Source organism: Hyperolius riggenbachi, chromosome 3 (genome assembly GCF_040937935.1).
Source record: "Hyperolius riggenbachi isolate aHypRig1 chromosome 3, aHypRig1.pri, whole genome shotgun sequence".
NCBI lineage: Eukaryota > Metazoa > Chordata > Amphibia > Anura > Hyperoliidae > Hyperolius > Hyperolius riggenbachi.
In genome coordinates this window covers 132,116,686-132,141,404 of record NC_090648.1, presented here as the reverse complement: position 1 = coordinate 132,141,404, position 24,719 = coordinate 132,116,686, and the positions used below count along the sequence as shown (strand labels likewise).

At 43.3% G+C, this 24,719-nt stretch overlaps 1 protein-coding gene across 1 annotated transcript in view; it reads right to left on the bottom strand.

Annotated features, from left to right (window-relative positions):
• UNC5D (unc-5 netrin receptor D) overlaps window positions 1–24,719 on the bottom strand; it is an 868,705-nt gene that overhangs the window by 561,174 nt on the left and 282,812 nt on the right. The window lies entirely within an intron of this gene.

Here is a 24,719-nt window from a genome sequence, read left to right as displayed (position 1 = left end):
TCATAAATCAAAACTTTTGTTCACTTCCTTAACTGGGGTACAGTTTCTTCACCTGTAATTTAAAAATGATGAAAGATGCAGCAATATGCCAAATTGAGTGATTTTCAGGGTTCTAAACACCGTCTTCTAATAATGCATCATGGTCTTGCTTTCTAAGCACATGGCAGAATTTTTGATTTGCCATTCCATTCTGTTTGACAGACACCGCATAGGTAGTACTGTTCTACAATACTGTAGTGGTAGCACTTTCAGTATGGGGTGTTAATTTTGGACTAGGTTTCCAAAAATACATACAATAATTGTCACATGCATTGCTCAGACGTAATTCAGCCCCTGGTCTTCTGGAGGTTGATCAAGGCACCATTTCTGTTATAGGTGGCCCGCAATACTGTCTGGTGGTGGGTGGCATGTTCTAACAATTACCCATCCATTTATTTATTTTCTGTGGAAGACTTTCAGTGTTAAAGGCTGCACTTTTTCTCAGAGATATTTATCCTGTGGCCTGCCCCTTGTAATCAGAACAACTGGATGCTGCAATCCAAATAACAGCACACCCACTCACAGGAGCCTGAATCCATTTTTTTTTTTACTGGCAGAAGATTGAATTAAAACTAAAAAGCAACATTTGAGCACTCTGATTACTGATCTATAGAGTTGATCCGTGCATGAGTAATTTTTAGAGTTTGTGAAAATGTTAATACAATTTGTATGCTGAGTGAAATCCCATCCCTATACTTCTTGTGGTACTGAAACTATGAGTTTTGCCATTGCATGTGTGGGATTTTTAGAGTTAAACACACAAATGTATTGCCTAGAATGTGATATCCAGGAGGTTTATCTGCTTATATGGCTTATTTTTGTCTAATTAGATCAAAGTTGGTTAAAGCATTTGGATGAAATTTAATAGATTGTTTTAAGCCTTTAGGAAATTATTATTTAAAGAGGAAATGTAGTGATGTATAGGAGAATGTAGTAAACTATTCAGGATACCTGTCAGGGTCCCCTTGATCTTGGCACCGGTGATTGGTGCAGGCACTCCCAGGGCATGGAGTCTGAGTATGGGTATTCATCAGAGCACCCCACAAGGGATGATGGCTGTCACCCCTAATAAGTGGCGGACTACTTTGCTGTCTGATACCTACCAGATCATGACCCCTAGAACTGCTCCCCAGAGATGAGAAGAACAGGAGGGGTCACCTTGCCATTAGGGAAAGAGAAAGAGAACCGATATGACAGGACTAAAGGGAGAAGACAGGACTGGCATGACAGGATTGACGTGACAGGACTTCCTGGCAGAACTGACTGATAAGACTGACAGGCAGTACTACCGACTAACTGGGCTGGCATGACTGGACTAGCCTGATTGGACTGATTGGGAAATGGCATAAAAAAAAGCAGGGGCTGCAACAAGATGCAAATCCACTAGGCGCTTGTTTGGTCAAGGTTTAATTACACTGAGCTTCTCGCACATGCTAAAGCCATGCCCCCCGCCATAAGTATAAAGGGGCTAGAGGCGTGCGTGAGTGTGCCTAGTAGCACGCGGCCATGTCACTCAAGCTCGACCATGCTAGTCCCAGAAGTCTGCTGGGATGGCTGCCGCAGATTAATGGGAGGCCTCCGCTGAAACCCGACAGCGGTAAGTGTGACATTGCCCACTTTTACATTCATTTTCCTATTTCTATATATTGGTATATATTGCTATGTAGTCCCGCCCTCCAAGTGATGTTTAGCCCAGGCTGTTTATCATGCAGCCTTCTTCTCTTTGTGCACTCTGGGAGACCAGGTGTTGTTTCTGTTCATTTCAGAGCAAACAACAAACAAACATTCTGCAGTGATGCACCTTGTCAGCACTTAAGATGTCACCTGTGATGAATCAAGGAATGCAAATCGGGGTGGGGAAAAATTTTACAATGGGCAAACACTGACTAAATTATTTATAAAATTGATATTGTAAAACATAAGTATATGTATTAATTAAGTTATATTCAGTTAAAACAGACCTATACTCAGAACTTCCTCTCTGCTCTAAAAGATTGTCTGCAGTGTGTGTTTATTTACTGCTTTCATGGAAGCAGACATATTGTTAACATCCTGGGTTTACCAATTAGCTGCTCTGCTGAGGCAGCCAGATGACACAGCTGAGAGATCAAATTACAGTTGTGATTATTCACAGGTCAGGGGGAATTAGAAAGGCTCTTCTCTCTAAACACATACAGGGTGCATTTCTCTATGCTTTCCTTCTGTCCTGTTCAAGAGTTCAGGTCTACTTTAAGTTCCTCTTTAATGTTTACCTATAACAACGTGATATGGCCAGTATGGTATCTTTATTATTTGAGAATTATTGTTTTTATTATTATTACTAGAAGCACAATATTAACATCATCATTCATTCACCTCCTTTATGTTCTACTTCCCCGGAAAACTGCCCTGCACAGTTACCTTTCCATTCATGTAAGGGTCCATCTTGTTTGGAATAGATGTGTTTTTTGTATTATTTATGGGACATTGGGAATTATATTACTGAGCCCAGATGTGCATTACACTCTCTGTGTAATAGAAATGGAATTCTAATTACCCAATCAGAGCCACATATAAATCTGGATCAGGAGAGGAGGGTAATGGAAAGATAAGAGGACTAATGACCACCTGTGACTGGCAGGCAATCAGCGATGCGCTATCTCTCTATTGATTTGTTATTGTACCATCCTGCTGTAAATAACACTAAAGTATCTAAAGTATAGATGGGCAGGAAATGAAAGCCAAAGCTTTCAGATTGCAGCCCTAATGATATGCATCCCGAATATGGGCTGTGTATTTTCTTCAAACTTTCACTCGTTGTTCCAAGAGACAACTGAATGTGGCAGACGGTATATAAACACCATTCTCACAATATCCTATCCCAGCATAATAAACTCCCTAGCAGTAGAGTAAATATTGCATGCTGGGAAATGTTTTTTACTACAGCGCTGGATTACAAAACACAAAGAGTCGCACAAAGAGCTTGTTTCCGTATTTACTACAAGACACACAGTGGTATGTTTCACATAAAGAGTACCTGCTTGTAATTAGCGAATGTGACAAATAATCGATAGTGTAGAAGGGAAATTCCGCCATGCATTTTGCAGAATAAGAGTGAGGAGAGTTTCTGAGAGTGAGAGCATTGTCCTGGAGCGCTAACATCTTACATCATTATCCTCATCATCCATCATTATCTATCGTCCATCATCATCTATTATCATCCATCATCATCACCTTTATCATCATTTCTCAGTCGTCATTCATCATCATATAGCTTTAGCCATTATTTTCATTTTCTAGTTTACAGTTTTTATTTAATTACTGTAAATGAGGCAGGGCTTTTTGGCGCCCGCCACGTGCTGCAATAGCAGTAATGTTATATTCCGCGCATGGGTAACGCAGAGGTCCCTCGATTGCCAGACCCAGAATTACTTCCCCCTCCAAGCTGTCACGACTCGGAGGGGGGATAGTATTTAGCGCCACCCCCAATGTGTGCGGCAGCAGGGTAATCTGTCTTTTGGTTCACCCAGTGCCAAAAAGCCCTGATTAGTGCCATGCATGCCACTGTGAACTGAACTGCAAAATGTTAGCCACTGTGGAACACCAGCCAAAACATTATCTGTAATTTATAGTAAAATGGTTACATCGTTGTCCTATTTTCATTTCAGATTGAGCTCCAGTAGGCAAGGTTCATCTCATTTCCTGTGCCACTGACGAGGTCATTGAAAACAGGAAGTGACAGTTCTCCAATAGACACAAAAAGAGCAAACTTTTTTGTTTATGTTTTATTGGGTTGCCTTGCAGCACTTGGGCTCCAGGAGTGTGATTCAGATACTATTGAAGCCCCCAGAGGGAAATTCAGAGATTTTGGTGGGGGAGGTGAAACCTTTTTAAATTGATGGTATCCATTTCTAAACAAAGCACTTTCCTGAGATGTCTTTTTGTCCCCAACTATTTGTGGGGATGGATAAAGGGTGCTAATGTCCCATATACTTTCCCAAGAGAGGGAGAAGATCTCTGGGCTTTTTGATACACTTTTATCAATGTTTCCCCATACTACTACTCCCTTGCTTTCTGGTTACTGACTTTAGAGAACAACACCCATGTTTATGACATCTGGCCAGGTTGGTTTGTAACAGGGTGTATGTGAGTGTTTGTGTGTGTGTTGGGAGTGGGGGGTTCTGCTCCTCTCCTGCAGAGTACCCTCTGATGTCAAGAACTATAAGGGTTGTTATCAAGCAGCCAAGACCGGCAATCACAGGCTCATCGGTTATGAGCAGTCCCTGCCTACACTGGAAATAAGGGGTTAAAAAGATGGGAGTGCCCTACCAGTTTTTTTTTCTTTTAAAATATAGTGTGAATATGTAAACAAAGTGCAAATACCCTACAAAAAACAAGCTCTCTACTTACGAACAACTTGAGTTTCAACATTTCAGAGATACAAAGTTGTCTTTGTGTATAAAACATACAATACTGCTTTTTATTTAATTTTTGTGTGGTTTTAGGCTCTGATTTACATCACTGGAGCCTATAGGCACAGATGTCCTGGCACCCTAGACTTTGCCCAGTGTTATGCTGAGAAGGAGGGAGGGAGACACTAGGGGAGTGAGCTGCCTTTCCATCATCAGGCACCTATAGGCACATGCCTACATTGCCTTATGCTAAATCCGCCCCTGTGTGTTGCATAACACCTGTTATAATGAGTATGAACTGCAATGGAGACTGGACATTAACATTACAGCCTATAGCACCAAAGTCCGGTGCAGTGTGGGTGCCGAATGGGCACCAAAATCTATGCTATGGATGCTGTAGACGCCTGGTTGTGCACACAATGTATCATGCACATGTGCACAAAGTGTCACAACTCACAGACCACTGGGGACACCTGGGCTGGAGTGAGGACATGTAAGTAGAACATGAAGAAGGCGAGACTCTCTACTAGTTTCTCTCCATGAGGGGTCCTTCATTTCATCCATACATTCATCTGTTTGACCCTCTGCACTGATACATTTGAAAGCCAAGTGTTATATAAAAACTTTTATTGCCCTTGCTTCACATTCTGGTGTTCTCTAGGGATGGTCGGAAGTGCCCATTTCCAATTACACAGAAATTATGATTTCCACCAATGCCAATTTCCATCTTTTCCGATTTCTAATTTCCGTTTTTTTTAATTTCCGATTTTTGAGTAGTACCGTATTTTGCGGAATATAAGACGCTCCGGCATATAAGACGCACCTAGATTTAGAAGGCAAAAATCAGGGGGAAAAAAAAAACGAAACCTAGGTGCGTCTATGGTGCAGAGGTGTCTTATGGACCTTTAAACCCCCTAAAACTGTCTCTATCTAAGCTGAACTGCTCATCTACACTAAATCCTGCTACACTACACTTCACTTACCCCTGCTGCCCCCACCAACTACACTACACTACACGAACTAACCCCTGCAGCCAACCCAAACTACACTACACTTCACTAAGTAACCCCTGTAGAAACCCAAACTACACTACACTACTACACTACACTTCACTAACTAACCCCTGCAGCCAACCCAAACTACACTACACTAACTAAATCCTGCACCCAACACAAACTACACTACACTTTGCCCCTGCAGCATCTCACCTGATCCTGCTGCCGCGATCCTGTCCTCCTCCGTCTGACTGCCGCCTTCCAAGGGTCATCCGAGGGTCCCAGCTGTGGTCATCTGAGGGTCCCAGCCATCCCATCCAGAATCCCGGCTCTTCAGTGTCCCAGTCGCCAGATCGTCTTCACTGCAGACAGCAGTCATGCGGTAATCGCGCTGCTGCCTCGCCGACATCCTCCATGGTAACGGCGTCCTCTTCCTAGTTACGGTGCCCCCTTCTGTGTGACGAGCAGCGCATGTGCGCCTGACGTCATGCGTGACCCCGGCGCACGTGCGCCTGAAGTCATGCGTGACCCCGGCGCACATGCGGCGCTCGTCACACAGAAGGGGGCACCGTAACTAGGAAGAGGACGCCATTACCATGGAGGATGTCGGCGAGGCAGAAGCGCGATTACCGCATGACTGCTGTCTGCAGTGAAGACGATCTGGCGACTGGGACACTGAAGAGCCGGGATTCTGGATGGGATGGCTGGGACCCTCAGATGACCACAGCTGGGACCCTCGGATGACCCTTGGATGGCGGCAGTCAGACGGAGGAGGACAGGATCGCGGCAGCAGGAACCGGTAAGTATGTTTTGGGGCCCAAATACCGTACCTTTAGAATATAAGACGCACCCACTTTTCCCCCCTAGTTTTGGGGAAGAAAAAGTGTGTCTTATATTCCGAAAAATACGGTATTTCATTAGTCATTTTTTTTTTTTGCACCAGAGAACACAAAAAATGAAAAAATAAAAAATGGAAAAAAAACCCTGAAATTGGAAAAACAGAAATCAGGAAAACTGAAAATCAAGTCTTGTGATTGGTCTAAAACTGCATTCCCAGATTGGTCCAATGCTTCCGGGTTCTTTGATTGGGCTAAAATTACCGAATTGCGGTAAATTGCATTTCCTGCGGATTTCCGTCTTCTGATTTCCATTTTCTGATTTCTAATGTCCAATCGGAAATGTGGAAATTTCAAATCCGCACAATCCGAAGGGGCATCCCTAATTTTCTCATCAGTTTTTTAACTTGTGCTGACAATGAGCACCAAAAGAAATAAAATGACTTCTGTATCTAAACATTGTGTTACTCTGGGACCTTGAACTTTGTAAACCATAAAAAAAAGAAAAAAGAAAACAAAAGAAACATCCGATCTGTGTTATCTATTATTGACAGTATGTGTATAACCTATTCTGATTTGTTTCTTTATAAGCTGCTATTTCACTAAGCAGGTAAATCCCTGATTACCTAAATCCGAACAGGAAAATTCCCTCCTGACTCCGTCTTTCTCATTCTTACATTTGTTTGCCTAACGTGTACTTATGTAAAGGTGTTGCAGGAGGCCGCAATCGCTTACAAACGGTTCAATTTATTGTGCAATAAATTTCCCGCTGTGAGAGGTCAGACCATGTTTTAGCGCTTACGCATCAGCCAGGGGCAGCTAAAAATGTAAATGGTAGCACGATATGCTCCTGCTAAGCTGCTGAAGGTATTCAGGAAGATTAGTGTGTGCAGAGGTTATTATGCTCCAGGCAAGTTCAAGGGAAAAAAATAGGAATTTTAACAACCCCATTTTCCTGTGACCTCTCCAGGGTCACATCTGTAAGGCATAGGCTTCATAATACGCAATGATATTATACTATGTAGGCCTTAATCACGTATAAATAGAAATTGTATGAGCGCAAACATTGTAACTGTACATTCACCTGACTAATGGAAGAGCAGATTTGTTTTGCTACACATGCTAAGGCAACATTTCCAATTTCACCTGACTATCCCAAGATATCAAGATCCCGAGATAAGAAATCCATCCAACACTGTAAGGTTAGATAGGAAAAATAACCATTCGTTTTGTAAATGAAAATGACAACATGATGCTGCTTTAGGCATTTAGGAAAATGAGTGTATTGATTGGCAAAGTTAAAGGATAACTCAGAGAGAGTTAACCATAACCAATCCCCACACACAAGGCAGCCCAGGCAGAGGCGAGAGAGACTTCAGCCTCAGGACGCAGTGTAGGGGGAGCGCACAATTCACTCAAATATAATTCCCCTATTGTGCTTGAAGCAGAGCTAAAATAAGAAAATGGGTACACGGCAGTGACTGCAAGCCAGATAACTAGGGATTAAGGTGTTGGGAGGGTTGGTGGCCCTGGGGCGCCTTTTAGTCTAATAGCAATCAGCGTGTGGCGGCTGGGGTGGGAGGGATGGAGGGACACACTTTGGTGTCTCAGCCTTGGGTGCTGGAGGACCTTGTCCTGGGTCTCTGCTCACACAGTCCAGAAATAAGACTATTTTTATGACAAAATAAAGCTGATGATACCTCAATTCTTTCATAAAGGGAACCTGAAGTGAGAAGGATATGGTCTCGGACATATTTATTTCCTTTTAAACAATTCAAATGCCTGGCTGATCTAACGATCTCCAGCTTCTGATATTTTTAGATATAGACCCTGGACAGATCACATATTTCTGACTGAAGTCTGACTGAATTAGCCACACGTTTGTTTCAGGTGTGAGATAGATTCAGATATTACTGATGTCAGAGAGATCAGTGAGACAGCCGGGCAAAGGTTTTACAACCTATATACATTTCAGCTATATAAAAAAAACAAAGCCATCCAGCTGCCTGGAACACAAGCCTAGAACCTGATCAGGTTGGAATAAACTGCACTCACCAACAAGTGATGTGTAGAGATGGCCCGAATGGTACGCCGGCAAACGGTTCCCGGCGAACTTCGGTGGTTCGCATTCGCAGGGTACCGTGAACTTTTGTGTAAGTTCAGTTCACCCCCCATAGTGCATCATTAGGGTCAACTTTGACCCTCCATCACAGTCAGCAGGCACATTGTAGCCAATCAGGCTACACTCCCTCCTGGAGCCACTCCCCCCCTTATAAAAGGCAGGCAGCGTCAGGCATTGGACTCAATCGTGTGCCTGCAGTAATTAGAGAAGGGAGAGCTGCTGTGCAGAAACCTATGGGGAAAGCTTAGTTAGGCTCTTGTAGCTTAGCTTGCTCCTTGCTGATTGTTATTGCTAAAAAAGCACCCCACAACAGCTCTTTTGAGAGCTAATCTTGTTCTTGTGATCTTTTCTTTTTCTTTTCTGTGTGTGTGTGTGTGTGTGTGTGTGTTTCCCACAGACACTTGTGTTGCATAGACAGCCTTGCTAATTCCTACTGTGTGTGCCACTGCCAGGCCCAGCACATTTAGTGACTACCTGTGTGTGTGACAGGTGCACATTGTAATACCCATCACTGCATATATCTACTTGTTGTGTTCATTGAACTTACCTACCTATGTGATTGCACGCAGTGTGATATACCACTTTTTGCATACCTGTTAACTGCACCTATGTGACTGCACATTGTATTAGTCAAGTCAGTGCATACCTTTCACTTCATCCCCCCCAATATGGACAAAACAAAAGGCAGAGGCAGGCCATCTGGCAGGTCTGTTCGAGGTCGTGCTGTCATGATTTCATGCAGCCCTCGACCAAAGTGCTCAGAAGAAGGATAGTGCCAACAACCCCCAATATTGTCAGGATGTAGTTGACTATTTAACACAGAACACCTCATCTTTCTCAGCTTCCGCATGGAAGCGTAACATATCTTCCTCCTCCTGCTCTGATTCTGGCACCCCACTTAACACTCAGTCGGCCGCCTTCACCAAAGTGCCCTCACCACAGGGCTCAGCATTGTGGACATGTTTGTCTGTGTCTGCCTCAGATGAGAGCAAGGCCATCTGTACTCTCTGCCACCGAAAATTGAGCCATGGAAAGACCAAGACCCGCGTAGGGACAACTACCTTACGAAGGCACATGATTACAAAGCACGAACTGCAATGGGTTGACCACCTGAGGAAAATCAGCACACAAAAGCAAAGCCACACACCGCAGTGGAAGATACCAGGCCGCTTTTTTCTCAAAAAAGGTGATACCTAAATTGTACCATGATGTTGAAAGGCAAGTGGTGACATCTCTGGCACACAGCGTTGGGTCAAGGGTTCATCTGACCATGGATGCCTGGTCTGCAAAGCATGCTCAGGCCTGCCCAAAGACTAAGTCAGTCCCCACACACAGCATCTCTGCATGCACGCCGTGTGACTGCCTGCCCCAAGACTAAGTCGCTCCCTACACAGCACCTCTGCCCGCAGGCCGGTTGACTGCCTTCTCCGGCCACCACCAACAGGATCCAGGACTCCAGGTGGATTCCTAAATTTTTAAGGCCGCTAGCAGCGGCCGCTATAATAATCTTTCTGCTGCGTGTACATGCCTGCCTAATTTTTCTGGCTGCACTGCAGCTGCAACAACAAAACAAAAGGCATGTACATGTGCCAATTCCCCTTTGTGATCATTACCTTGCCGCGGTGAAGGGGATTGCGTATCACAATGAAGCAATGACGATGGCTAAATTAGTGTGTCGGGGGGGGTGGCACACCTGCGATAATAAATAAGGTCGTTGGTTCATTGTGGACAGACCAAATTTGATCAGCTGGACAGTCACTGTTGTCCTATCATTGAGCTACCACAGCCCGGCGAACATATGGGCTTGAAAACCGCCATGGCCTGCACTCTTGCCATGGTGCGCACCAGTCCAGTAGGGCCGTCACTACACAACCAGCTGTTTGCGATGCGTTACACAGTGAGTTTGGTGTGTCAGTGTGAAACAGTACTCTAATTACACTCCCTGATTGATGTATACACATGCAAGATGTTTTACTGACTGGAAAATGTTTTATGGCTGTAATTACTTATCAGTGAGGGTTATACTATAGTCTGAACGAATCATGCCCAGTCCCGACCCCGGGCAGAAACTGTCACTTGGATACCTGATGTTTAACTTTGTCAGGCAGAGAAAGAAAAATAGGAACTCAGCCTAGTTACAGTATTTGTTTGCTTGGCACTATACATACACATGTCTATCTCATCATGTCACATGTCACCTCGGTTGTCCTTTAAAGGTTATTATGCAGTTACTCATCTTTTAGAGCATAGAAGAAGTTCTGATGTTTAGGTGCTTCAAAAGCTGTGTAAAATAAACAATGAAAGTACACTACTGAGAGCAGCTGGATAGCATACAGGTTAAGGATGGCAACTCATATTAGCCTATTTTAAAGGGGACATGAACTCAGAACTTCCTCTCTGCTTTAAAAGATCTGCAGCATAAAAACCTTTAAGGAAAAAGATTTGTTTGTTACGGCTGACACAAATCCTGAAACTGCACCGTTTCTACTTCCTGCTTTCATAGAAGCAGACATATTGTTAACATCCAGTGCTTTTAAATGAGTTTATCTGCCGTATCTGCCATTGCAGTCAGGTGACACTGGGAGAGGTCAAATTACAACTTGTGATTAGACACGAATGAGGGGGGACTTAGATAGGCTAAACTCTCTAAATACAGTACATATAGGGTTAATTTCTCTTCTGTCCTGTGCAAGAGTTCAGGTCCACTTTAAATATGCAATAGAAGTAAACCAACTTTAATGTATGATGAGGCAGCCTGGGAGTTAAAAAGGTGAGTCATTTGTGTTTCATTTCGCAGTCTCTGCACACTTAGCTCTGCTGTGTCACTGGTATCTCATGCTGGGACATCTCTGAGGCTCAGACACTAAATTGACCTGCCTCTCTATCTGGAGACGGGCCTTTATCTACCTGCACTCATTTCCCAAGAATGTATTAATGTCCCCATGCATAGGTCACACTCCTCCCATCAAACACCCAGCTGACAGAAAGAAAATTGCACTGCCAGATGCGCAACTGCTGAGGACGAAAAATCAATTCCCCTTGCAATTTGTGGCAGCGGAAAAAACTTCATTGACAGGTGTTTCTATCTGGTTGCATTATAATACAAAAGGGGAGAAAAAGTTATCACAGTCACACAGCGTGTCCCTAAATGTCTCACTCCTGCTTATCAGAGCTAGGGAATGTGATTGTGGCACGCGCTCATGTGAGAATAAGGCCCATTTACTGATATTCAGCCGTCTGAGTTTCCTGCCAGGACATAACCATTCACACAGTCAAACGGCAAAGATTTATGAGCCGTCAGGCCGCTTTTCAAACAGGTTGGTTTGGCTGCAGTGTCAGCAGAAGAGAGCAGCGGCGGCGCTGGAACGCCGTATAATGCCGAGGCGTGATTCACATCCCCTCCGACGGGAAAGTTAGAGCCTGACAGGCGTGATGCTTTATGGATGACATCGCTTCAGATAATAGACTGAAATACTCGCGCATGAGGGAAAGTTGAGAAAATAACCAAAAGGTTCAGAGCATGAGGTGAATTCAGCCATAAGTTTCAAGAGGAATGCCTGGTTCTCCCAGACGGTGTAATAATAAAAACAAACACCTTATCTTATAGAAGGGTGATGCTGCCACTTTTTTATATTTAGAAATCTAACTCTGCCTAGAAATTAAAGTTATACTGACGTGTACATGAATTTAAAGCAAACTCAAGGTAGAATAAAATGAAAGAAACAGATACTTACCTAAGAGGAGGGTTCCTTCAGAGGCTTGTCATGTCCTCCTGAAGACCACCACTACTGCCCAGGACCCTCTTTTAAATTGCAACCATGCTCCCCTTTATGCACAAATGTGGCCGTACTGTGCTACAAGTGGCTTTGGGTTACTGTGCACATGGCCGGTTTTGTGGGCAGGCCCGACAGGCCTATGCTTAGGGTGATGGGGAAGCAGGGGCAGTGTCTTGACTCCGCCCGCACGCTTGTCTGGCGACCCACACAACCGCAGACCTTCTGCTCCATATAGTTAGCCTCACTGACGGTGCTATACATACACTAGCCAGATGCCACTGTCCTCCTGCTGCTCAAATGCACAAACGGCCACACCATCACAGGCCTCCTGCTCTTCCCCATATCTCCCATATCTATTGGTGTGTTTACACCCAGGACATGCATTTTGCACTTGCAGCTGCGTACAATTTGCAAAGGTAAGGAATCTATCCTTTTAAGGGGTAACGTAGATGCCCCCCCCCCCCCCCCCCCTGGACATTGGCCACAATGTCGTGAAAAAAAAATAGGCAGTTAAAATCTGACAGAACCAACAGGTTTTGGGCCAGTCCATTTCCTCATGGGGGATTCTCAGGGTTTTCTTTGTTTTCAACTGCATTCCCTGTACAGCAGTAGTTTAACTGCCATAATAGCAAGATACCAGCCAGCCTCCCTACTCACTTGCACACTATTTTGTCAGTGCTGTTCCGGAAATGCTGTTGAAAAGAAAACTCTGATAATCCTCCGTGAGGAGATGGACTGGCCCAAAACCTGTCTGTTCAGTAAGATTTTAACTGCCTACTTTTTTCGTGATAGTGGTCCTTTAAGTAAGTAAACTGACTTCAGTTCCATGTCTTGGACACTAACTTTATCAGCTGGCCAGATGCAAAATATGAATGGAAGAAGAATATCAGCTAGTGTCAGTATGCACTGTGATGTTGTTTAACAAACTATCAGTTTTACCACAGTTTAATAAAATGGAATAATGTTATCACCCTGGATGCATCTCCATACAAACATTTTCAATTTTCATGTGATTGTGAAGGCGACATAATGTTTCTACAGATGTAACCTCATGTGAAGTGCATAGGTTTACCTGCTGGGCAGAAAAATGTTTCTGAAATTAGTTTTCAAATGTCTATTTTCACAATAGACAGCATAAATGCATGAAGGTCAGTACAGAATAGAAATGTATGTATTTTTCCTTGGTCTTTATGTAAAATGAATATAATATGTAAAGTGAAAATAAGAGCTAAAAAACTTGTGCCTTGAAAACTACAGGTGGAACTAAAGGGGAAAATAAACCAGTAGATGGGTTTGGCCCTTGCTTTTTCATTGCACCCCATGGAGGTATTGGGGTCGGCTCCAGGTAAGTCTGTATTTATTGCTACATATATCTCACATGAAAACACTTTTGATACAATTAAGAGACTGATCTTGGCTTTGCTGCTTTCAATTTAAAATGAGTCCCCATTTCTATTAGTGGCGGCGGCCGTCTCCGACACGTGCGCTAATGTGAGTACACACCCCAAATCCCTTTAGCCATGCCACGCAGGAATATATTAGATACATATATAATTATTTTTTCTTCATCATAATCCTGCTGTCTTTTTTTCTGTTTAGGAGGAGGGAGAGTGGGGGGAGGAGTGAGCACCTACCTTCTTGTTTGTGATATGTTTTTTTTTGGGTGGGGGGGTGGGGGGGGAAAGCGCCCGATTTCTATTTTGGGGGGTGCCAGCCTGCCTGCTGCCTGATTTCTGTATTAAGGAGGGGGGGAGTGAGTGCCTTCCAGCCTGTCCCTGATATACTTTCTTTGTGGGGGGGGGGGAGGTGGGGGTCCTTGTCTGATTTCCGATTGGGGGGGTGCCTGCCTGATGCTGGATTTCTATTTTGAGGGGATGGGGAACTGAGGGGGGCCCCATTCAAAGTTTTGCAGGGGGGGGGGGGCAGTGACTTCTAGCTACACCCTGGGTTCACATCTTGGCTGTTCCTATTCAGTAAGCCAGCACCTATTCAGCAAAGGGAACTTGGGAAAGACTCAATGACGCTGCTACTGCCTATAGACTGCTCCCTAGTGGCTGCAGCTCTGGCGCTTTTAGTCAGGAGAAAAGCATAATTTAAAGGTTATTTGTCTTGTCTATCAATATACTATCAGAATTGCCACTGTACAATAGTAGAATATCGGTTAATTCACCAATATTCCACTAGTGGGTATTTTGGGTGCACAAATTTCCCCAGCGCCCTTTTTGCATGTTCACCAGCAGAACAGCCGGGCAATGAGCATTGCTTAACCTCCTTAGCAATAATCACAAGTCCGGCTCGGGGTGGAAAAAACAAGCCAGTAGCAGTAACCCCGAGGTGGATTCATGATAGCCACTGGAAGGTCTACGCAGAGCAATGCGAGCAGCTGGTGTTTTCATTCACCTCCCGCAGGATCCTGATGTTGCCGACCATTCTTTTTCCTCTCCAAGGAGGCTCTGCATCCCCCTGGTGAGATCCCCATCTGTTGTCATGACAACAGACGGTGATCTCACCACAGGGTTACAGCCACCTGGTGGACGGATGGAAAACTGCAGCGCTGGATCCCAGGTAGGTGAGTGAGTGCTGCGCTGCTGAAGATCTCTCTGTGGTGTGATCCCCCCCAGTTTTAGGGTCTAAAAGCATGCAAAAAAAATTGCACCGCTTTTAAACCCTAAAATTCGGAAAGAATCGTACTGCCAAGGAGGTTAAAATGAAAATGATATAAATATGTCAGTCTCCTACTCTCCTTATGTCTCTCTCACTCATTCCTACGGATGTGAGTACACCCTACGGTCTGCCATGCAATAGTTCTTTAGATGCTTGTCCGGCAATCCCCGCCATCTCTCATGCTGCAACTTTTTAGTTTGTAATTAGATCAATAAAATGGATATATAAGAAACATCGCTTAGACAACAGTTTCTTAACTTATCAAAACATCTGTTTATTATATTACAAAAATCTTATTCATATCTAAAACATTCTTTCCACTTGTATCTGTGTTCTCTGTAGCTTCTCCCGAATACATATCCCTGTTTCTCAGCCTCCAACAGACAATATTGCAATCAGGAGATATTTAATTGCTTCTCTTTTTAATATTTAAACAAATAACCCTTAGTTTTGCCAACTGGGCTCAGAAGTGAACATCTCGCATATGCCAGGAGAGCTGAAGGGAAGCGAGGGCTGAGGCAGGGATGAGGGCCAGGGCCAGGGTGACAGATGCAGAATTTTGGAAGGAGAGCTTTGCTTAACTTAATCTTTCCTGCCTTAAGGGGGATGATGCAGACGCTGTAGAGATGGGGTTCTCTCTGCTAAATCTTGGCAGGTTAAACGTCTCTTAAAAGCGAATTCAAATTTGCTGAACCTTTTTAAGGCCATGATTTATCTGCTGACAAATCCTGCTGGATAGTAAATATAAATATCAAGTTGGTTTAGATAAAATCATATTTGCAAATAATATGTAAATATTTGGAACTAGAAATATGAGACATACATAAAATTAAAGAGACACTGAAGTGAGAAGAAAACAAAACAAAAAAACAAAAAACCATATGATATAATGAATTGTATGTGTAGTATGGATAATAAATAGAACATTAGTAGCAAAGAAAAGAAAAGAGTCTCATATTTTTATTTTCAGTTACATAGTTTGCTTGTTTGTTTGTTTTTGTTACATTGTATCATTCTCTAATATTTGCAGTTTACAAATCAAACTCTGTATTTTAAACTATAACAAAGAGCAGAGCTAATGAACCTTTGAACGTTCTTGCAGTAAAACCGTAACCAAACAAACAAGAAACAGTGAGAGACAGGTTAAGATAAGTGCTTCAGAAAACAGCACTGTAGCGACCCAAGTTGGGTCGGAAAGCTCAGAGAAGCTCTTTTGAATATATAACAACTGAAGTTTCTTAACTCTTCCTGTACTGGAAACAGACTGAGACTGTTCTTTGCTACTAACATTCTATTTCTTATGTGTACTACACATACAAATCATTATATCAGGAGTGTATTTTAATTTCTAAATTCCCTTTAGGCCCCTTTTCCACTAGAAATCGCTAGCGTTTGCGCTGAACGCTAGCGATTGCGATTAAGCAAAAGTACAAAATGTTGTGTCGATTTCCCGACGTTTGCGATCGCGATTTTGCTGTGCTATGCAATGCATAGCAAAATTGCAGCAATATTCGTTCCGCCGAGCGTTCGCGATCAAGTAAAAAACGAATCGCGGTAGTGGAAATGACCTACCGCGATTCCTATGTTATTTAGCAAACCCTAGCAATTTTAAAATCACTAGCGGTTTGCGGTTTGCGATTTTGCGATTCCGCAAACGCAATCGCTCTAGTGGAAAAGGGCCCTTAAAGAGACCACAAAGTATCAGGCAAAATGAGATAGACATGTGCATGTGTGGTTCCAATCCTACACAAAAGTGGCATTTTATTTCTTTACACACTGTGAGGGTTAAGAAGCCAGGGCTCCAAAGGACAGATTCTATGCAGTCCTATTGTAGCCTAAAGCTGACCATACACATATATGTTTGTCTGATATCTTACCAATTCAAACACTTTTACCACATTTGTCAATCATCTATTGCTCCAACACATCCTGTTACTGTCTTTTCTCTATTGATTACTTTGTGCAGTTCATCAATCAGAAGTCTGATTGAACTTGTTTTGGGGAACAAGGTTCATCAGGCGACATCCACAGGTGAGAATGGCCACCTCGGGCAAAATCAGAATTTTGGGTAAGTTTGGGCATCCTATAGGCACCTATGTTAATAGCACCGGAGACACCTGATAAAATGGTGTGCCACCCACAATAAACATTGCGTTTTCAAAAAGCAGGTGTTTATAATGTCAAAGGTGGCACAGATATTGGAAGGTTTATGGCAGGAGGGATGGTCAGGATTTAGGCTTTGGTGGAGGGTCAGTGAGGGTTAAGCATTGGTAGTGGAGTTTGGTTAGGGTTAGGCATCAGTTGAGGTTTGGTTAGGGCTAGGCAGTAGTGGGGTTTGGCCAATTAGGGATAGGCATTGGTAGAGGAAGAGCTCGTCTGAAAATAGAGTTAGGTTTAGTGATAGTAAAATATTGGTACCAATATTTTACTATCGGAATCACCACTGCCCAACGGTAGAATATTGGTAATTTTACCAATATTTTACTAGTGGCTATTTCACATTTTGCATGCATGCAAATGTATGTTTAATATGTGTATGCACCTTAAATTCACACCACATTATTTAAATTGATTGTACAGTGCATTACTCAGGGCCGGATTTACCATAAGGCACTGTAGGCACATGCCTATAGGCGCCTGCTGATGGAAAGGTGGCTCATTCCTTTCCCTCCTATGCAGAGGCCTGAGCAGAGTGTAATGAGAGACTACTGACATGGATCTCGGCATTCCACTGGGGGCACCTATAGTTACCTAATGCTAAGGGGCACCTATAGCTATGATGGGCAGGAGAAGAAAGGGAGAAGTGACAGCTGGGCCAGCCAGCACCCTTGCGATGCAGTTTAGCAGGGTTTGCAGGTACATGGAGGGGTCTAAGGTGCCAGGACATCTGTGCCTATAGGCTCCTGTCATGTAAACCCAGGCCTGGCAGTACTCTATTGTAAGGAGGGTCGGAAACACTGAATTCAGATTCTGTGGAAATTCCTATTTCCGCTAATACCAATTACCGATTCCACAAATTTCAGCGTTCCGTTTTCTAATTTTCGTGTCTTTTTTGGGGGGTAATTTTTTGCCTTCTCTGATTGGCCAAATGACTCTGCATTCTCTGATTGGTTTACTGCTTCCGAGTTCTGTGATTGGGCTAAAACGACCAGGTAATGGTAATTATAGTGTTGTGGCAATGCAGAATTTCTGCAAAAACACAATTTCTGTTTTTCCAACTAGTTCCAATCGGAAATGCTGATTTCCGATCCGAAATACGGATATTTAATTTCTTCAAAATCCCAATGAGCATCCCTGCTTTATGGCACAGTTATGTACAAAACCCCCTACCCTAATTCAAATAAAGCTAGTGCTCTTCCCTTAGGGCTGGTTCAGACGGATGCTTGCGGAGCGTTTACCGCAAGTGTTCGGGAACATCGCGGTAAACGCTCCCATTCAAGTGAATGGGAGCGTTTACACCGAGCTTTTGCGCGCTTTTACCCGAACGCGACGTTCGGGTCCAAATTTTCATTAGCGTTTTAGCTGCCCCTGGAAGCGACATGTTGCTTCCAGGGGGCGGCCAACCGCGACGGCTAATGTTCCCCTAGGGGGAAAAAAAAACGCGACCGCATCGGAATGCGACCGAAGGCTACTGAAAGCCTGACCGCGCAGCCGCCGCAATGCCCCCAGACGCGACGCTACGCAGACGTCCGTCTGAACCAGCCCTAAAGCAATGTGTATTTTAGGGATGATTTTTTTTTCTGTCCCCTGATTGCAATTCAGAGTCCATCTCGCATCTCCAAACAGCGGCCTTTTGTGCTGGCAGGGAGTGGCAGCTTCATAAATGGAAAGTAACAACTCCAGTAGGCTGCAAGATACAGAATAGGAAATCCTTACTTCTTCTAATGAGCCCCTTCCCACTTATGTATTTATTTTTGTGCAGCAGCTGAAGAGACATGAAATAGCTGTGGTTCAACAGAAATTCTATTATTTTTGAACAATCGACTAATCCCCAAATTGAAGTTGTTAAATTCTGAAAGCCAGCGTGCTGTTTTGTGTAAATTATAAGTATTGCTTTTGGCACTGTGTGTTCAAGTTTAAAATCTGTTTTATAGTTGTTTTTGCCTGCAGCTGGACATCTATCCATATGGATATTAAATGACTACACTGGCTTACATACTGCTCAGAAAGTGGGGTCTTAAAATACCACTTCCTGTGGACTACCAGGCAGTCCACAGGAAATGGGGAGGCTGTGAGCAGGCTGTGTCAGCATAGTGACTGACACAAGCTCCCACCTATCTGTCCAGCAAAATAGTAAATATGTCAGATGGAGGGAATGAACTATGAAGTCAGGGTAGTGGCGGTGAATGCGTTGGTAGCAGCAGTGGAGTGGCTATTGTGTAGTAGATGTCCAGGTAGTGGCAGTGGTTAGTGGAGCACTGGAGATTGGCTACAGTGTAGCCACATATCAGTTAGTGGCTGTGGGAATAGCAACAGTGGATTTTGGCTACTGTGTAGCTGAACTCCAGGTAGCGGTGGCAACTGGCGGGTCCTGCTAGTGGCTCTGGATAGCAACAATATTGCTATCCAGAGCCACTAGCCACTATTGTTGCTATCCAGAGCCACTAGCAGGACCCGCCAGTTGCCACCGCTACCTGGAGTTCAGCTACACAGTAGCCAAAATCCACTGTTGCTATTCCCACAGCCACTAACTGATATGTGGCTACACTGTAGCCAATCTCCAGTGCTCCACTAACCACTGCCACTACCTGGACATCTACTACACAATAGCCACTCCACTGCTGCTACCAACACATTCACCGCCACTACCCTGACTTCATAGTTCATTCCCTCCATCTGACATATTTACTATTTTGCTGAACAGATAGGTGGGAGCTTGTGTCAGTCACTATGCTGACACAGCCTGCTCACAGCCTCCCCATTTCCTGTGGACTGGCAGTCCACAGGAAGTGGTATTTTAAGACCCCACTTTCTGAGCAGTATGTAAGCCAGTGTAGTAATTTAATAGTGGGTAGTGGGTAGATCAGTGTGTTGGGCATAGGCTTAGGTAGAGGGTAGGATAATATTAGACATAGATAGAAGAATGTTAGTGTGAGGATAGGATAAGATAGACTGATTATTGTATCTGGCCCCATAACAGGTGATAGTAGAATATGGGTAGCATTATCAATATTCTACTCTCATAAGAGATTTGTTTGATTGTACCCATCCCACCACTCACCCTAAATACACTATTAACATATTGCCTGATTGCGGCTTGCTCAGCCCCTGATGAGTCGGATGACGAAACGCATTGGGCGTAGCATACAGGAAGGAAGCGGCCAGCTGCAAATAATGAAAGAGACGCCCTCTCTGTGGTATGCTTGAGTTTACAATTTGTTTATGAGTAGTACTACTTTTATTAGAAGAAAGTATTTTATGGTTTTACACTATTAGCTTTTAGGTGATTGCATAAGGTCAAGTGTTGATGCATATTGATCCTGAAAAAATTAATTTGGGAGATCGGACTACATGTGGTTATGCATTGTTTGAGTTGCCTCAACACACCTAACTGGCACTGTGCAGGTGAGTGTGATTCCTGCAGGTGGTGGGTGCACCGATAATGTACACGGTGTCATTTTCCTTACCACTGGTGGTGGTTCTATAAGATTTAACAGCCAACACTATTATATGTAATTCTGTTTTTTGAGGATTGATGTTTGATTGAAAGGAATAGAGGTAATTAATGAAGGTGATTTTTTGGGAACTACATTGCTATGAAGCAGCGGATGGGAGTTTTGGGCTTGTTTTATTGTGAACATTTGAATAAGGCCAGACTGTTGCTTACATGGAAGCACACTTTATTATTTAGTTTTCTATAATATTCTATGGACAATATCTCACATCCAAATTAACACGTGGCACTTTAAAATCTACACCAGCAGGAAAGATACAATGGCCTCAATTCACTAAGATCATGCTGGAGATAATAAGGCAAGAGAAAACTTACCACCACACAGTGAGAGAGTTATCTTATCTCTTAATTCCTTAAGTTACCTCCTCTGTAGTTAAGTTACCTCCTCTGTAGTTATTTTCACATGCAGTTAATTAACAGCCTATCTTTAACTCTGGAGTTATTTTAAGGATTGAAGAGTTAATTTAAAGACAGAAGCGTTAACTTTAGGTTTGCCTGAGGCAAAGGCCTTAATTCACTAAGATCATGCTGGAGATAATAAGGCAAGAGAAAACTTACCTCTACACAGTAAGATAGTTATTTTATCTCTTCATTCCTTATGTTACCTCTTCTGTAGTTAATTTACCTCCTCTGAAGTTAATTTACCTCCTCTGTAGTTAAGTTACCTCCTCTGTAGTTATTTTCACATGCAGTTAATGAACAGCCTGTCTTTAACTCTGGAGTTATTTTAAGGATTAAAGAGTTAACTTAAAGACAGAAGAGTTAACTTTAGGTTTGCCTGAGGTAAAATGTTTCCTGAATACTACATGCCTTATCACCATGGTAACAACTCTAGAAGAGTTATTAAAGACAAGAGATAAGCTTAGTGAATTGAGGCCAAAATGTTTCCTGGATACTACATGCCTTATCACCATGGTGATAACTATAGAAATGTTATTAAAGACAGGAGATAAGCTTAGTGAATTGAGGCCATTGTAGTTTTAGAAGCATACTGGCCACATTTTATCTATCACTTGCTTTTATACATTGTTCATATTCACTTACTACCTTAGAATTTGTGTTATAAAACTTTTGCTTTAGTTGGACTTTAAGTGGAACCCCAGCCAGAATGCATGTTTATATTTTGTTTGATGTGCTGTCAGTGTTTTTGTTCCCTTTAGCACATTCATGGAAATATTTGATTGACAATTCTAACACCTAAAAGATATGATTTCTGCTTTCTGTCTGCAATACACAAAGGCCTCAATTTACTAAGATCATGCTGGAGATAATAAGGCAAGAGAAAACTTACCTCCACATAAGAGAGAGTTATCTTATCTCTTCATTCCTTAAGTTACCCCCTCTGTAGTTAAGTTACCTCCTCTGTAGTTAAGTTACCTCCTCTGTAGTTATTTTACCTCCTCTGTAGTTATTTTACCTCCTCTGTAGTTATTTTCACATGCAGTTAATAAACAGCCTGTCTTTAACGCTGGAGTTATTTTAAGGATTGAAGAGTTAACTTAAAGACAGAAGAGTTAACTTTAGGTTTGCCTGAGGTAAAATGTTTCCTGAATACTACTTGCCTTATCACCATGGTAACAACTCTTGAAGAGTTATTAAAGACAGGAGATAAGCTTAGTAAATTGAGGCCAAAGGTCATTAAAGTGGGACTCAATGCTAAAATAACAATTAGACAACAAGAATTGCATGAAATTCTCAAATACTTTTAAGCTTCCCTGAGTTAAATGTCAACCCCCTCCTACGAAAAAAAAATGAATAAATAAAAATAAATAAATAAAAACTTGCCATTGCCTCTCCGTCACTGAATCTCAATTTTGGTTAAAATATTTTTTTCTTAGCTGTTGCTGATATGCAGAATTTAGTGAAACATCATCAATTCAGCTCACTATCAAAGTAAGCCTGGCATTTTTATCCTTACTCTACCTCAGGTTTTAATGCTAAGGTTAACATGTTTTTCAGGCTGAGTCTGTGTGTGATTCGCAGCTGATAATGGTCCAGAGGACATCCGATCGTCTCACTTTCTGTATCCCAAGCTGATCTGACCAACTGATAAGAAACACAGATGTCAATATCTTATGATAACTTATACCTTCACCACTGATCAAATTATGCTGGATCAGGGCTTCATGCAAGCAAAGCAAAAGCTTATAATGTCTCATGTCCTTTCCTCCCATTAACCCCTTCTCCATATGGATCTGTACAACTACCCAAGTATTCTAAGAACATCCATCTGATAGGTAAAACTGTGTGCATGTGTGAAAGCAAAACAATACAGAATTACTAACATGAGTGTCACTTTTTGTGGAAAGAAATCAGCAACACTTTATGTAATTGATAGCTGCATTCTGGTATGAAGTAAAAACACAAATAAAAACAATAAATCTGTTCTTTCAGCTTCATCAGCAGCTGCTATCATTTCCAAAACTTGTTAAAATAAATCTTTCTTTCTGGAAACAACAGTACATAATTAGGAGTGCAGGATTTCCCCGAATTCTCCTCTCTCACAAGTTCATAACCTATGCAGAAATCGGTTTGCAAATTGTCAATGCTTTATTTAATTGAATACAATTCAGAGAGAGAATCCAGAGACATCTTTGTAAGCAAGGGACAAGGCTGACAGGCAGTACTGGATGGATGAGATCTTTGAATGGACTGCATTCCCAAATTCGATTGTCTGTAAACATGGTTTGTTGCTGCAACCACAAAGTTAAGTTAAAACTCTCGCTACCATTCAAAAAAGAAAAAATGCTTCAGAAACACTACATGTCTCTCTGGGCTTAAATTATACCTGACCTGAGGCAACACTACCTAAGGTAAGCACAGAGGTATGTTCATGCTGGATCCACATACATGTGGATCATTCCTATCCTGGTTCACCCCAGACCCCCCATAATAATTCCTTGATACATTTTCAGACAGGAAGAAACAGGCTTGCTTAAATGCTCCCTTCTCTCGCCCTCCCATTCTCTCCTCTTAAGGGGTTTGAATGGAGTGGAAAAGGTGAGGGAATGGGAGAGTAATAGGAGGGAACATCCCAGCTAGAGTTGGCCCGAACGGTTCGCCTGCGAACGGTTCCATGCAAACTTCAGTGGTTCGCGTTCGCGTCCCGCAGGCGAACTTTTGCGGGAGTTCGGTTTGCCCCATAATGCACCATGAGAGTCAACTTTGACCCTCTACATCACAGTCAGCAGGCCCAGTGTGGCCAATTAGGCTACACTAGCCCCTGGAGCCACTCCCCCCCTAATACAAGGCAGGCAGCGGCGGCCATTACGCTCACTCGTGTGCCTGCGTTAGTGAGAGTAGGGCGAGCTGCTGCAGACTGTCTCTCATAGGGAAAGATTAGTTAGGCTTAGCTTGTTCCTGGCTGCATACCTGTTCTGTTCAGTACCTGCATACCTGTTCAGTGAACCTGTTCAGTGAACCTGCCACTGCATACCTGTTCTGCGAACCCACCACTGCATACCTGTTCTGTGAACCCACCACTGCATACCTGTACTGTGAACTCACCACTGCATACCTGTTCAGTGAACCCACCACTGCATACCTGTTCAGTGAACCCACCACTGCATACCTGTTCAGTGAACCTGCCACTGCATACCTGTTCTGTGAACCCACCACTGCATACCTGTTCTGTGAACCAACCACTGCATACCTGTTCTGTGAACCCACCACTGCATACCTGTTCAGTGAACCCACCACTGCATACCTGTTCAGTGAACCTGCCACTGCATACCTGTTCTGTGAACCCACCACTGCATACCTGTTCTGTGAACCCACCACTGCATACCTGTTCTGTGAACCCACCACTGCATACCTGTTCAGTGAACCCACCACTGCATACCTGTTCAGTGAACCCACCACTGCATACCTGATCAGTGAACCTGCCACTGCATACCTGTTCTGTGAACCCACCACTGCATACCTGTTCTGTGAACCCACCACTGCATACCTGTTCTGTGAACCCACCACTGCATACCTGTACTGTGAACTCACCACTGCATACCTGTTCAGTGAACCCACCACTGCATACCTGTTCAGTGAACCTGCCACTGCATACCTGTTCTGTGAACCCGCCACTGTATACCTGTTCTGTTCAGTGAACCCGCCACTGCATACCTGTTCTGTTCAGTGAACCCGCCACTGTATACCTGTTCTGTTCAGTGAACCCGCCACTGCATACCTGTTCTGTTCAGTGAACCCGCCACTGCATACCTGTTCTCGC